This window comes from Schistocerca nitens, chromosome 7 (assembly GCF_023898315.1).
Source record: "Schistocerca nitens isolate TAMUIC-IGC-003100 chromosome 7, iqSchNite1.1, whole genome shotgun sequence".
Classification (NCBI taxonomy): domain Eukaryota; kingdom Metazoa; phylum Arthropoda; class Insecta; order Orthoptera; family Acrididae; genus Schistocerca; species Schistocerca nitens.
The window spans coordinates 632,140,491-632,154,246 of NC_064620.1; the positions used below are offsets into that span (position 1 = coordinate 632,140,491).

Sequence of the window (13,756 nt, forward strand, 5' to 3'; positions counted from 1 at the left end):
CTAGTACACTTAATTTCTGAACATGCTTCGTAAATTTATTTTGAGTATTTGAATTTACTTTTGAAATCATAATATGCGCTACACAATAGAAAATATAGATATTAACACTATCTGTGACAGAAGATTAGTTCCAACTTTCCAGTTGTTAAAAGAGGAAGAAATGGGGCAGTTGGTGACACTTAGATGGTAGTTTCTGATAATATTATTCCCACACTATAACTTCAACAGCATTATTCACAAATAGACCACTGACCATATAAATATCGATATTTTCTAAGCTTGTACTGCAATATGCCCTTTGACAACAATGTTCCTCCTCTTGCCAACATTGTCACCTCAGAGCAGCGATTGCAACCTATGCCATCAATTATTTGCTGGATGTATTCCAATTCCTGTCTTCATTTACGGTTTTTATCCTCTACAGCTTACTCTAGTACCATGAAAATTATTCCCTGACATGTCAACAGATTTCCTGTCATCATGTCCCTTCTTCTTGTCAGTGTTTTCCCATATGTTCCTTTATTCACTGACTCTGCGGAGAACCACCTCATTCCTTACCTTATAATTATAAGTCCACTCAATTTTCAACATTATTCTTTAGCACCACATCTCTTCTGTCCTGGTTTTCCCACAATCTGTGTCTCATTACTATACAACTCCGTGCTCCAAACGTACGTTCTCAGAAATTTCTTCCTCAAATTAAAATCTATGTTTGATACTAGCCCTTTTTTGCCAGAGCTACTCTGCTTTTTACGACCTCCTTGCTCCATCCAGCAGGGACGATTCTGCTGCCCAGGTAGCAGAATTCCTTAAATTCATCTATTTCACGATCCCTAATTCTGATAAGTATCTCGCTGTTCTTGTTTCTGCTACTTCTCATTACTTACAATATCTCTTCGATCTCTCTCAATCCACATTCTGCACTCAGACCGTCCATTCCATTGAACACATCATTACCCTTTCACCCTGCATTTTCATCTCAATCTCGGACCATTCTTTTATTTATGTCGTTCCCTTTCCGGTGCACAAACTGAACAGTAGGGGCAAAATACTGCATCCTTGTCTTATACCCTTCCTAACTCAAGCATTTAATTCTTTGTCTTCCACTCTTACTGTTCCCTCGGGGTTCTTGTACATATTGTCTTTCCCCATAGCTTACCCCTATTTTTCTCAGAACTTTGAATGTCTTGCATCATTTTACATTGTCAAGAGCTTCTTCCAAGTTTATAAATCCAATGAATGTGTGTCAATATTTCTTCAGTCTTCCTTCCATTATCCACCGCAATGTCAGAACTACCTCTCTGGAGCCTTTACCTTTCCTAAAGCCAGACTGATCTTCATCTAACAGATCCTCAATTTTCTTTTCCATTCTTCTGTATATTATTCTTATCAGTAAGTTGGATGTATGAGCCATTAAGCTGATTGTGCAATAATTCTTTCATTTGTCAGCTCTTACTGTCTTCAGAATTGTGTGGACAATATTTTTCCGAAAGTATGACAGTACATCGCCAGTCTCAAAAATTTTCTATACAGCAACATGAATATTCATTTGGTCGCCACCATCCCCAATGATTTTAGAAATTCCAATGTTATCTATCCCGTCTGCCTTATTTGACTTCAAGTCTTCCAAAGCTCTTAAGTTCTGATTCTAATACTGGATCCCCTATCTTTTCCTTGTCAACTCTTGTTTCTTCTTCTATCACATCATCAGACAAGTGTTTCTCCTCATAGAAGACTTACATATAATCTTTCCACCTATCCACTCTCTCCTCTGCATTCAACAGTGGAATTCCAATTGTTCTTGATGTGACCACCCTTGCCTTTAATTCCACTTAAGGTTGTTTTGGCTTTTTTATATGCTGAGCCTATCTTTCCGACAATCATATCTTTATTCAATTTCTTTACATTTTTCATGCAGCCATTTTGCCTTAGCTACCCTGCACTTCTTATTAATTTCATTTCTAAGTGACTTATTTCTGTAGTCCTGAATTTCCCTGAACATTTTTGTACTTCCTTCTTTTGTGGATCAGCTAGGTATTTTATCTGTTATCCCGGATTTCTTCGTAGCTGCCTTTTTTCTACCTGCAATTTCGTTTCCAACTTCTATGAGAGCCCTTTTTGGAGATGTCCATTCCTCTTCAATGCAATGCATTAAGACTGAGATTTAGGAACCAGGTTTTAAATTGTAAGACATTTCCAGGGGCAGACGTGGACTCTGACCACAATCTATTGGTTATGAACTGTAGATTAAAAATTGAAGAAACTGTAAAAAGGTGGGAATTTACGGAGATGGGACCTAATTAACTTGAAGAATCAGAGGTTACAGAGAGTTTCAGAGCGAGCATTAGGGAACGACTGACAAGAACTGGGGAAAGAAATACATTAGAAGAAGAATGGGTAGCTTTGAGAGATGAAACAGGGAAGGCAGCATAGGATCAAGTAGGTTAAAAGACGAGGGCAAGTAGAAATCCTTGTGTAACAGAAGGATATTGAATTTGATTGATGAAAGGAGAAAATATAAAAATGCAGTAAATTAAGCGGGCAAAAAGAATACAAACGTCTCAAAAATGAGATTGACAGAAAGTGCAAAATGGCCAAGCACGGATGGCTAGAGCACAAATGTAAGGATGTAGAGGCAAATACCACTAAGGGTAAGATAGATACTGTCTACAGGAAAATTTAAGAGACCTTTGGAGAAAAGAGAACCACTTGTATGAATATCAAGAGCTCAAAAGGAAAACCAGGTGTAAGCAAAGAAGGGAAAGCACAAAGGTGGAAGGAGTAATAGAGGGTCTATACAAGGGTGATGTACTTGAGGGCAATATTAAGAAAATGGAAGAGGATGTAGAAGAACATGAAATGGGAGATATAATACTGCATGAAGAATTTGACAGAGCACTGAAAGATCTAAACTGAGACAAGGCCCCGGGAGTAGACAACATTCCATTAAAACTACTGATAGCCTTGGGAGACCCAGCCCTGACAAAACTCTACCATCTGTTGAGCAAGATGAATGACACAGGAAAAATACCTGCAGACTTCAAGATGAACAGGGTGTATACATGGACAAGGAAAACAAATTCCCGGATTTTCCGGTTGAAAATACACTTTCTCCCGGGTGAAAATGCACTTTCTCTGTGTTAAGTGACATTATACTTTTCCTCGGCACTGTAAAACTGATCAATACTTTGAATGTTTATGGTTTTATACACCGACGTGGAATTTTCCGGCACTTTAGAAAGCTTAACTTAGGGGGAAAACACGTTTTGGAAAGATCTTTGATGTGGAGCAACATGTACGCTGCATATAAATTCGAATTCCACCAAACACCGCATGTTACTTTCCAAAGCACAGAAATCGAGATTGTGACGTGCTTTTGTAAGCCAGTCATAGCTCATGTCACGTGATCTCTCCAGCTGATGACAGTATAGGACACGTGCTGTAGTCAGCGAATAGTAAGATCACTCGATCACTCTTAAGTAGTGCGAAAACACACAAATAAAAGTTAATGGTTTAAATTAATATGCATAGTAATGCTACAAATAATAATAATAATAATAATAATAATAATAATAATATAAAAATAAAAAAATTAGCTTTCACATATACAGGGTTATTACAAATGATTGAAGCGATTTCACAGCTCTACAATAACTTTATTATTTGAGATATTTTCACAATGCTTTGCACACACATACAAAAACTCAAAAAGTTTTTTTAGGCATTCACAAATGTTCGATATGTGCCCCTTTAGTGATTCGGCAAAGGCAGACATCAAGCCGATAATCAAGTTCCTCCCACACTCGGCGCAGCATGTCCCCATCACTGAGTTCGAAAGCATCGTTGATGCGAGCTCGCAGTTCTGGCACATTTCTTGGTAGAGGAGGTTTAAACACTGAATCTTTCACATAACACCACAGAAAGAAATCGCATGGGGTTAAGTCGGGAGAGCGTGGAGGCCATGACATGAATTGCTGATCTTGATCTCCACCACGACCGATCCATCGGTTTTCCAATCTCCTGTTTAAGAAATGCCGAACATCATGATGGAAGTGCGGTGGAGCACCATCCTGTTGAAAGACGAAGTCGGCGCTGTCGGTCTCCAGTTGTGGCATGAGCCAATTTTCCAGCACGTCCAGATACACGTGTCCTGTAATGTTTTCTTTGCAGAAGAAAAAGGGGCCATAAACTTTAAACCATGAGATTGCACAAAACACGTTAACTTTTGGTGAATTGCGAATTTGCTGCACGAATGCGTGAGGATTCTCTACCGCCCAGATTCGCACATTGTGTCTGTTCACTTCACCATTAAGAAAAAATGTTGCTTCATCACTGAAAACAAGTTTCGCACTGAACGCATCCTCTTCCGTGAGCTGTTGCAACCGCGCCGAAAATTCAATGCGTTTGACTTTGTCATCAGGTGTCAGGGCTTGTAGCAGTTGTAAACGGTAAGGCTTCTGCTTTAGCCTTTTCCGTAAGATTTTCCAAACGGTTGGCTGTGGTACGTTTAGCTCCCTGCTTGCTTTATTCGTCGACTTCCGCAGGCTACGCGTGAAACTTGCCCGCACGCGTTCAACCGTTTCTTCGCTCACTGCAGGCCGACCCGTTGATTTCCCCTTACAGAGGCATCCAGAAGCTTTAAACTGCGCATACCATCGCCGAATGGAGTTAGCAGTTGGTGGATCTTTGCTGAACTTCATCCTGAAGTGTCGTTGCACTGTTATGACTGACTGATGTGAGTGCATTTCAAGCACGACATACGCTTTCTCGGCTCCTGTCGCCGTTTTGTCTCACTGCGCTCTCGAGCGCTCTGGCGGCAGAAACCTGAAGTGCGGCTTCAGCCGAACAAAACTTTATGAGTTTTTCTACGTATCTGTAGTGTATCGAGACCATATGTCAATGAATGGAGCTACAGTGAATGTATGAAATCGCTTCAATCATTTGTAATAACCCTGTAATATTGGTCTCTAATGTTAATAAGCTGCAAGAGAAGCTAAACTTCCACATATAATGTTGATCTTTTTTGCACATATTACACTTTAAGATACATCACACAAATGTGCCAGTGAAGTTTTTAATAATGACGTAAATGTCTGGTCCTCTGGGCTCAAAATTCTTCTAGATGGTCGTACTCAAAGAGTTGATTTTTAAATGAGAGTCAAACGCTCTGTGATTTAAGAAATTCATCGTACATTCTCACACATAGCTCATCTTGCGTAAAAGGAAATTTGCTTTGAATGTAACACTTTTCAAACCACCATTCGCAATATTTTCCCGCAACCTGTTAGAAATAGGTTCGTTTTAGCAGTTGCCAGAGAGTGCGAGCTAGCAGGCGTCACAGAGCTTGCGCAGCCACAATGATGCAGGAAGCCGCATGTTCGTATGTGTAAAACATTAAAAGATCTTGCATTATGTCATAAAAGAAACAAGACATCAGTGGATACTTCAAGAGCATCAGAATTTCGTGAACCATGCTACAATGCACAATTCAGCTTAAAGTGCACATTCTTATATCTAGAATCGGATGTACATTTTCTTGAGTACCAGTACTGTATTATCTCATGTTTGGTTCTTTATTAAGGCATAATGCCATACGAGCTAGAAGATGGAAAACGTGCACTTGAAATGCAGCGAACAGTTGAAACTAGCCAGCAGTGTGAAATTAAACACTTTGTTTCAAGTAAATTGACTGCCTCAGCGCAAAAGATTAATAAAAGCAAAATCTCTTTAGCAAACCGACAAAAATAATGTCATTGTTCTGCAAGGCGATTAATGCTTGACTGTCAGATGGAAACAAAACCTGAAACTAATAACCTATTTTAGCCTTCCGTAATTATGTGAACGTATATTAATTCACTTGATAACTGCCGGCCACATAAATCCGTTTTGTTTTCATTTGACGTGAGAGCAGTAAACGAAGAGGAAACAGTAAAATCACTAAACGTAAACACAGGTCACGTGAAGACTCCTCAGCTCCTCACTACAACGTAGACTGCTCTGTGGATCATCCCCAGATCTCCGATATTTCCAAACCAGGGCAATATTAGATAGTGGCGCCTAGCCACACATCTGTAACCAGAAGCGGTAGAAGGTACTACTCATAGTCGACTCAACTGCACATGCACAAGAGCCCGCCGCAATTGCTCAAACGAATCTAATGTAAACAGCTGTCACGTCACACTCATTGGAGGCAATTTGTTGTTAGGAAGCATTGCATAGTCTTCCTAAAGCCTTTGGCACACTTTGCTGTTGGCAGACGCTTATATGATCACTGTGTTTTATTGTTGTCTATGGCGTATTTACATTGCGACTGAAGTTTTTAATTCACCCCTCCCCCTTTCGTTTATGCTTCGTTGCGGCAGTATTATTCTGCAGAAGCGGGATACAGTAATAGCCTTTGTTAGAGTATTGGTTCTTACCAGTCAAAAATCACAAAAATTTAACTGAAAAGTAAACCAATGAAAAATTCTTGGAATTCTAAAAAATTCCCGGGTTTCTCCAGGATGAAAAAATTCCCGGGTTTTTCCCGGATCTCCCGGGTTGTATACACCCTGAAGAATATAATAATTCCAATCCCAAAGAAAGCAGGTATTGACAGATGTGAAAATTACTGAACTATCAGTTTAATAAGACACGGCTGCAAAATACTAACACAAATTCTTTACAAAAGAATGGCCCTGGTAGAAGCCGACCTCAGGAAAGATCAGTTTGGATTCCTTAGAAATGTTGGAACACGTGAGGCAATACTGACCCTACAAATTATTTTAGAAGAGAGATTAAGAAAAGGCAAACCTACAATTCTAAGAGAAAGCTTTTTCCAATGTTGAGTGGAATACTATATTTCAAATTCTGAAGGTGGCAGGGGTAAAATACAGGGAGCGAAAGGCTGTGTACAATTTGTACAGAAACCAGATGGCAATTATAAGAGTGGTGGGGCATGAAAGACTGGGTTGTAGCCTATCCCCAGTGTTGTTCAATCTGTATATGGAGCAAGCAGTAAAGGAAACAAAAGAAGAATTTGGAGTAGGAATTAATATCTGTGGAGAAGAAATAAAAACTCTGAGGTTTGCCAATGATATTGTAATTCTGTCAGAGACAACAAAGGACTTGGAAGAGCAGTTGAACGGAATGGACAGTGTCTCGAAAGGAGGATATAAGATGAATGTTGACAAAAACAAAACTAGGATAATGGAATGTAGTTCAAAAATGGTTCAAATGGCTCTGAGCACTATGGGACTTAACATCTGTGGTCATCAGTCCCCTAGAACTTAGAACTACTTAAACCTAACTAACCTAAGGACATCACACACACATCCATGCCCGAGGCAGGATTCGAACCTGCGACCGTAGCAGTCGCATGGAATGTAGTTAAATTTAATCAGGTGATGCTGAGGGAATTCGATTAGGAAATGAGACATTTAAAGTATACGTGAGTCTTGCTGTTTGGGAAGCACAATAACTGATGATGGCCGAAGTAGAGAGGATATAAAATGTAGACTGGCAATGGCAAGGAGGGTGTTTCTGAACAAGAGAAATTTGTTAACATCAAGTATAGATTTAAGTGCCAGGAAATCATTTCTGAAAGTATTTGTATGGGTACAGAAGTGAAACATGGATGATAAATAGTTTAAACAAGAAGAGAATAGAAGCTTTTGAAATGTGGTGCTACAGAAGAATGCTGGAGATCAGATGGGTAGATCATGTAACTGATGAGGTGGTGTTGAATAGAATTGGGGAGAAGAGAAGTTTGTGGCACAACTTGACTCGAAGAAGGGATCAGTTGATAGGACATGTTCCGAGGCATCAAGGGATCACAAATTTAGTACTGGAGGGCAGTGTGGAGGGTAAAAATCGTAGGGGGAGACAAAGAGATGAATACACTAAGCAGATTCAGAAGGATGTAGGTTGCAGTAAGTACTGGGAGATGTTGCAGTAAGTACTGGGAGATGAAGAGTCTTGCACAGGAAAAAGTCTTGGAAAGACCTTTGACGTGCAGCAACATGTATGCTGCATATTATACAATTGTATAAATTCTAATTCCACCAAACACAGCATGTTCATTTCCAAAGCATTGAAATTGAGATAGCCTTCTGAAAGCCAATCATGGTTCATGTCACGTGGTCTCGCCAGCTGATGACAGCAGATATTCAAAGCATAGGACATGTGACGTAGTCAGCAATAGCAAAATCACTGTTAAGTAGTGCAAATACACATGTGGGAAAAGTTAATAGTTTAAATTAATATACATAGTGTAGCTACAAGAAAAGCTAAGCTTTCTCGTGTAACATTTATATCAAAGACTAATAAGCTACTAGAGAAGCTAAGCTTTTACATGTAATATTGATATTTTTCTGCACGTGTTACACTGTAAGATACATCACACAAATGTGCCTGTAAAATTTAAAATAATGACAGAAATGTTAGGTCTTCTGGAAAGTGGCCGGTCCTCAAAGCGTCAAGTTTTAAATGAGAGTCAAAAGCTGTGCGATTTAAGAAATTCGTTGTTCATAACAGAATTCATCTTGCGTAAAAGGAAATTTACTTTGAAAGTAACGATTTTTGAACCACCATTCACAATATTTTCCTGAGACATGTTAGAAATAGGTTCATTTCAGCAGTTGACAGAGAGTGACAGAAGAATGGCATTACAGTTCTTGTGCAGTTACGATGGCGTAGGAAGCCCGTTTGTTCATATGTATAAAGCGTTAAGATATCTTACATTAAGTCATAAAAGAAACAGGACATTAGAGGATACTCCAAAAGCATGAGAATTGTGTAAACCATATAAATTTTCTTGGTTTACTGGTAATGTTCTATTACATCTGTTTCTTTATTATGGTAAAATACCATATGTGTCAGAAGATGGAAATGTGCACTTGAAATTCAGTGAACAGTTGGAACTGGCCTGTACTGCGGAATGAATCATATTAATTGACTATGTCAGCAAAAAAGATTAATAAAAGCCAAATTTCTTTAGCAAATCTACAAAAATAACTTCACTGTTCAGCAAGGCAATTATTGCCCAACTGCCAAAAATGCGGAAATAAAATAAAAATCAGCAAACTGAAACTAATAATATATTTCAGCCTTTCATAATTATATGGAAGTATTTTAATTCACTTGATATTTCCCGGCCACATACATACATTTTGTTTTCCATTGTACACAAGAGGAAACAGCAAAATCACTAAACATAAATGCAGATCACGTGGAGACTAGCTCCCTCTGTGCTACAACTCAGACTGTTCTGTACATGCGCGAATCTGTCAGCTTGGGTGCGCCAGAAAAATTTTTCTGGGTAGGCCGGTATTACACTATCACATTTCTTTGACAAAGAAATAAGACCAAATATTTATCAAACTTCTTTGACAAAGATCTTTGACGTTGAGCTAAAATGGGGTATTGCACTGTAATCATATTTCAAGATAAGTTCGTATTATGCGCTGCAGTTGCTACTGCCACAATTACATCGTGTGTGCATTTGGGAGAAAAGTGGCAGAAAAAAAGGAAACATACTTGCATGCTTGCATGAAGCCATAGGTATAATGTTGAGATAATAAGAGCATTCAGCAAAATCTTTTACAAGAGCTGCAAGTGGAGGATGTCAAGTCTTATATACAAATTATTTACGAATGGATGAGAGTGTATTCCAGTATTCGCTCCATAAAGTGACTTTTCATACTACAAAACAGAGAAATGACAGCAGAGAGCTACTACAGTTTACAACAGAGCACTCTAATATCACATTGCACATTAAGCAATATAATTCCAGAAATGCGTGAAGGAGAATATGTAAAGGTAAATAAATGTTTAACAAATACTAACAAAGAGATAGAGGGGCTGGCCAGTACTTACCTCAGCTCAGTACAGCCGATAGATACACAAAAAACAGAACCGAAAATTTATGTTCCTAGCTTTTGGAACAAATGTTCCTTCATCAGGGAGGAGAGAGGGGAAAGAAAGGGAAGAAGGGAAAGTGGAATCAGTTACTCACAACCCAGGTTATGAAGCAACAGGGAAAGGAAAACAGGGAGGGTAGCAAGGATGGAGGCTAAATGTTTAGATCACTATATCGGCAAGAAGAACTATTTTTATTTTTTAATAATTTACTTAATGGAATTAGTGATCCAACAACTATGAAATTAATAAAAAGTACGAAAGAGATGAAGCGCTTTTTAATTTGTAGCATTCAGAGTTCAAAAATTGACAAAGTAGAATGGAATGCTAAAAAATTATTTTTTATTTCTGAGTGTGACCACATCCTTTATTCTGGCTTGCTGAAACGCTGCCTGGATGTTTTCAGATGTAGAGGTGGACAGCTGCAGCTATAATTATGGACATATGTCACCTGCAGCATATTCCATCTGCCCATCAACAAACAATTAATAGCAAGCACTATGCTGTACAAACATGGCAGCGATGTCTGGACAGCATTCTCAAGGGCACAGCAGGTTGTTTCACCTACCTAAACGATATACTCATCTATTTCAGGAACCCTACTGAACACCACCAACACCTACATGAAATTTTTTTTTGGCCAACAGAAAGCTGGAGTGATCCTCAACATTGCAAAATGGTTTCGCGGTAAGGGAATACGAATTCCTCAGACACTTACTTTCTGCTGCTGGCTCCCACCTCCTCACCGAGACAGTACAGGCACTAGTGGACTTTCCACATAGTAGAACCTTCAAAGGCCTATGATGTTTCATCAACATGGTCAACTTTCTCACCACTGTCTTAATGACACTGCCACCACACAAATGCCCCTTAATTCAGCACTCCTTGGCGATAAAAACAAAAGCAACGAACTTGTCCCTTGTGCTCATTCCATGATTGAGAGCTTTTCTTTAAAAATAAAATAAAATAAATAAAAATAAAAACATCGGGGCCTCGCCAATGTGGCCCTTTTTGCCCACCCCCACGCTAGTACACCATCACAATAGTGGCAGACACGACCCAGGCAGCTATCGGGGATGTCCTATGACAATATGTGGACTATGTCTGGCAACCACTTGCTTTCTTCTCATTTAACCTCTCTGATGCACAACACAACTGGCCACCACATGATCATGAGCTGCTCACAGTCCATGAGCCGTCCGGTATTTCCAATCTTCAGTCAGGGACGAGTCTTTACAACCTTCGCAAACAACTGCCCCCTTGCCTCTGGTTTTTGCAGGAAAGATGCACACCAGATCTCACCTCGACAGGTTAGCCGGCTTCGATAAAATTGTGGCAGATTGCCTTGGCTGTCTGCGCCTTCACTCAACCCATAGACTACAATACACTGGCCGCTGCTGAAGAGGCGCACCCATACCTAGCCCACGCCATTCAGAATGCTGACAGTGGCCTCAGTCTACATATAAGAGCCTTATCCAGCTCTGATTGTTAAGATCTTGTGTGACGTCCTCCTGGATCCTTCAAAACTTGATGGTTCCTGACCATGTCCATGGCCTTGCACATGCTGCGCCTCCATGCTTCTGCAACCATCCAACGTGACTGCAGAAACTGTGTCTGGTTGTGTGTTCCACATCAGCACGTCAAGATTGGATAGCACATTCATTCCCTTGCAGCCAACTACCCCCACACAACACCCATTCGTGCACATTCACCTTGACATTGTTGGCCCACTACCCTCGTACAATGAATATCAATACCTGCTGATACTTACTGACAGATTCACTTGTTGGCCAGAGGCTGCTGCCATCCCTGACGTTTCAGCCAATACTGTGGCTGCGGCCTTTGTTCGACCTGGGTGTCCCACTTCAGATGCCCACACAACATCGCCGTTGGTGGAGGGGGAAGGCCATAGGCATAAATACTGGACCAGGTCCACTCGAGGAGCAGTCTCAGGTCGCACCTGATGAAGGTTATGAGCTACGTGACCGAAATATCGTGCAAGTACGACGCTGATATCCGGCAGAACACCCGGCAACCCAAGATGTCAACATCGCTACAGATCGTGGGCACCAGTTCACGTCAGCGCTCTTCCGAACCCTGACGGCCACCTGTGGCTCCTGTTTCTGCCAAACCACCAACTAAAACCCTGCAGCTTACGGTGTGGCGGAGTACTTCCACTGCACACTTAAAGCCCCCCACTCAGTTTTGTTTCCAAATGGTTCGCTGCCTTACTTTTGGTACTTCTAGACCTGTGGCTCACATAAAAAACTGACTTGGGAACTTTGCTGCTGAGCTGGTATATCGACAACCACTCACTATTCCTGGTGATATTTTGGAAGCGACCCTGCTCCCTCCTGGCAGTAACATCTCAGGTTTCGTACAGCAGCTCCAGTGCATAAGTGTCCAGCTGCAACCAACACCTTCGCAATGTCATAGTGAGTACCATGCCTTTATCCACCGTGACCTCAGAACCTGCACACATCATGCTCCAGGTGGATGCATACCAGCCACTGCTCCGTCCAGTATTCGAGTCCGCACTCGGTTTTGCGATGTGAGGAAAAGACATTCTCCGTTCGTCCATACAGGGTCACAACAACTGTCTCCATACACAGGCTTAAGCTGGCCAACGTCCTAGAAGCCCCTCCAGCCTACGAGCACAGCACCACTGAGGTGGAGTTGCTCCTACCTACCAATGACCCCAGCCACAGCATCACGAATACTGCCCCTGATACAAAGCTGGTCAATACCTTCCCCTATGCTGTTCCCGACATGTCACTCCCGACGCCGTGTCTGACACAATGCCAGTCGATGTCGCCTCAGGCCAACTGCCAACAATCTACATGACACATCCCCTACTGCCTGGGACCCTGATGTCGCTTCCTCACTATCCTTTTCGCAGCCTCCAGCTCACACAGACAGTGCTCCGCGCCGCCTCCACATGCACCTGCCCCTGCCAACAGAGTGTAGTCGCCACCATTGCAGGCACTTCCTTTTTCATTTTTTTAGGATGCAAAAAGCTACCATCATAAGTGCCCATTCTGTGGCTTAGTGAAGGATAAAAACGACTTTAAATCAGCAGCAATGGGAGCGAAACTCAAGAAGGTAGGAAACTAAAAACAGAAGGAAATCTTAGAAAAGTGCTATAGAACAGGGGTTGTTTTCTCTGAGAAAAGATTCAAATGAACGATGTCATCTCACTAACACTTATAAACTCAAGGACGTCTTTGGCTGAGCGCACGTCACCTGCTGAAAGGGAAGATATATCAGGCGACAGCCGTAAACGGATGCGTAGTGGATTAAAATAGGGGCACTGAAGTAAAAGGTGTCTCACCGTCCATGATTGAGAGCAGTGGGGATAAAGCGGGTGAGGACTGCCACTTAAAAGATGTGGTTGCTGCCTTGTTTCTGCATATACCAAATATGCCCAGGGGTCCAGAGGAATGCCACAGATATGCCCCCCAGGTGGGGCACTCCTGAATCCAGTGGACCAGAGGCTGCATGGGATAAAGAGCTTGGAGGCTGAGAAGAGAGCTGAGCGAATCCTAGCATATAATGTACTGTATCCACTGAAGGTGACGGATGTATTTGACAGCCTGGAGAACAGTACAGAGCTCCGCAGTAAAAACCGAACACTGGTTGGGGGAGCAGAATTCTAGTAGGGGTGTCATCAATAATATAGGCACTCCTCATACCAAAGGTGGTCTTGCAGCCGTCAGTGTAAATAAATGTGGCATCCTCCACTTGTGCACACAGAGCAGCAAATGACCGATGATAAACTATGGAAAAGGGGGGGGGGGAGGGGGGTTAATATCCTTGGGAATCTGACAAAGATCATGGAGAAGGCATTACAATGAAAGAA

General features: G+C 41.3%; 1 protein-coding gene across 1 annotated transcript in view; it reads right to left on the bottom strand.

Annotated features, from left to right (window-relative positions):
* Nucleotides 1-13,756, bottom strand: part of LOC126195031 (DNA mismatch repair protein Msh6) — a 321,830-nt gene that overhangs the window by 42,732 nt on the left and 265,342 nt on the right. The window lies entirely within an intron of this gene.